Genomic DNA, 2909 nt, shown 5'->3' on the forward strand with positions numbered 1-2909 from the left:
CCCCACTTTTTTCCATATTTATTTCTTGTCCTATGATGTCAGAGAATAGTTCTAAAACTGCCTTCATGGCCAAAACATCTTCTCTCTCTGCCCGACAAAACAAGAAAGTGTCGTCAGCAAAGAAAAGATGGGAGATCTCAGGAGCTCTTCTGGCAACCTTTATCCCCTTAAAAAGATTGAGAGATCTGTACTCAGAAAGTAGTCTTGACAGGATCTCCATGATGAAAAGGAAAAGATATGGTCTGAGGGGGCAACCTTGTCTCAGCCCTTTGGTTCCAAAGAACCAGAAATACGGTTGCCATTATGTTTAATCGAAAAAGATGCACTAGATATTAGAGAATTGATGAGTGTGCACCATTTCTGATCAAAACCCAGGAAATCAAAAATTTTAACTAACGCATTCCATTCCACCCTATCATAGGCTTTTGACATGTCAAGCTTGAGAGCCACATATCTAGTCTTGCCCTTCGTTTTTCTCATAAAGTGGAAAATTTCTTGGGCCAACAAAATGTTATCCGTAATCTGTCTATTTTCCACAAAAGCCCCTTGAAACGGGGAGATGAAGTTGCTCAGTAAAGGTTTGAGTCTTCAAGCTAGCACTTTTGCCACAATTTTGTAGCTCACATTGCATAGACTAATTGGTCTACAGTCACCAACTGATCTTGCTTGCTCCTTTTTTGGGATGAAACATGAGAGTGTGTGATTTGCACCAAAGGGGAAAGAGGTTTTATTGAAATTTTTTTGAACAAATTGGAAAAGATCACTTCTAATTAAATCCCAGTGCTTTTGATAAAAACGAGCATTAAAACCATCCATACTAGGTGCTTTGTGTGGGTTTAAGGAGAACACAATATTTTTGATCTCCTCCATGGATGGATTCAACGAGATTCCATCTAATATCCCACAGCTGGCCATATTTGGGAAAAGGCATTCAATGAACGATGGATCCAGAGGTTGAGAAGAAGTGAATAAAGTTTGCATGTGGCTTGAAAAAGCATTTGCAATTTCAAAAGCAGTGCAAGCTAAATTTCCATTATATTCAATATTCTCAATTTTCCTTTTATGAAGATGAATTTTAGAAGAGAGCTAATAGTACCTGGTATTTCTGTCGCCATTATATTCATTGGAATAAATCTGAAACCAGAATTCTTCCTCAGCTGTAAGAGCCCTTGAGAGAGCTTGTTTTTTTGATGTGATTCTATCCCAGTCCGGGGTAAATAGATTCTCCATTACCTCAATTTCCTCAGAGATATTGTGAAAAATGTTATCAATGTTCTCAAAAACAGATTTATTCCAATGAATTAAAAATCGAGACAGATTGGCTAGCTTGCAATCGAGAGATGAATTACCTCCACTTACCCATGCTTGTTCAACCTCCGATTCGAAGAGAGGGTGGTTTAGCCAAGCATTTTGAAAATGAAACAATTTCTGCCCCAAGGGTTTGGAAAAAGCCAAACAGAGTGAGATAGGATTGTGGTCGAACCTTGTTGCCGACAAATTCTTAAGAATGGCATTTGGGAAGAGAGCAATCCAAGATGGGGATGCCCAACATCAATCTAGCTTTTCTTTAATTAGATTTGGTGGTTTCTGTTTGTTTGACCAAGTGAAGTATAGACCAGGTGGTGCAATTTCTTGTAGATCCATACTAGAGACTAGGTATTGGAGTGCTGGTAGCGCCAGCGATGGTTTGAAAACTCCTCCCAACTTATCCTCTTGAGACATGACTTCATTGAAATCCCCTATGAAGATTAACGATTTGGGTAAAGGACATTAGGTCACTCCAGAAAGTTTTCCTTGAGGCATACTTGGGAGGGGCATATATGAAGATCGTGACCCAATCTCATCCTTCAAAAGAGCAGTTGATGGCCATAAAAGAGATTTCTTTTTTTAGGATTGTGCACCTTGCTCCGGCCTTCTGCAGGGTCCAAATTCCACCTTTCATCCCCTTCAAGCCCTGGCTGTTTGAGAACTCAATAGAGATAATTTTTGAAATAATTACCCCATTTTTTAAGAAAGATCTCATAATTAGAGCACTTGGTTTCACATAAGAGAACCAGGTCTGGCTTGTGTTTGTTTAGGATTTTTGTTAAGCATTGAGTTGTGAATTTCCCATTGAGACCTCTCACATTCCATGACAGAATTTTCATTCTTGAAAAAAAATTGGTTTGCAACTGATGTAGTCCCAAAAGAAAATATAGTTCCAAGCAACCTCAACTGATCAGGGGTACTAGGTGGTGAGAAATGGCAAGTAGAAAGTAAAAACAAGTAAAGACAACTAATCAGAAGACTGAAAAATATCCTATGAATTAAAATTCTGATATTTCCAATAGCTAAGAATAGAAACAAATTTAAAGAAGAGCATCCATAAAATACAACAATATTTAGGAGAAATAACAACAAGAACCGAGGGAACTTGGTATTAACATACCAAAACAACAGAACAAAAGGCAAGATAAAGCTATTAATAGGACCTATGGTTTCTGGTTTTGGATGGGGAGCAACAATTTTTGAACCAGCCAACAATGATTGCAAATAGAAGGATGGAAAAAACTATGCATTGATAAAAAAAAATCAGAATATAGATGATACGGGAATACCTGGGGGGCCATAGGATTTGGAGTCTGAGTCTCTGCCTAGTTAGATGGTGGTTGAGTGTCGGTGTGGATTTTGTAGCCATGATCATCTCCCATCAGTTTTGGAATGTTCAGGTTGTTCAGATGCGTAAGTTGATCAAAGATTTGATGTCTCACCTCCACCTCGCTTTTGAACTGGTAAAACACGGTTAATGGTTCGATACAACTATGGAGTGTGGTGTCAAGATTGGTACACAGAGCAGCCAAAGCAGATTGGGTAGGTGTTAGCTAGATCATCCTTCTTCTTTTACGTGAGCTGCTGCCAAAAGGAGAATC

This window comes from Hakea prostrata, chromosome 3 (genome assembly GCF_041222555.1).
Source record: "Hakea prostrata isolate BN-2017 chromosome 3, UWA_Hpros_2, whole genome shotgun sequence".
NCBI classification, from domain to species: domain Eukaryota; kingdom Viridiplantae; phylum Streptophyta; class Magnoliopsida; order Proteales; family Proteaceae; genus Hakea; species Hakea prostrata.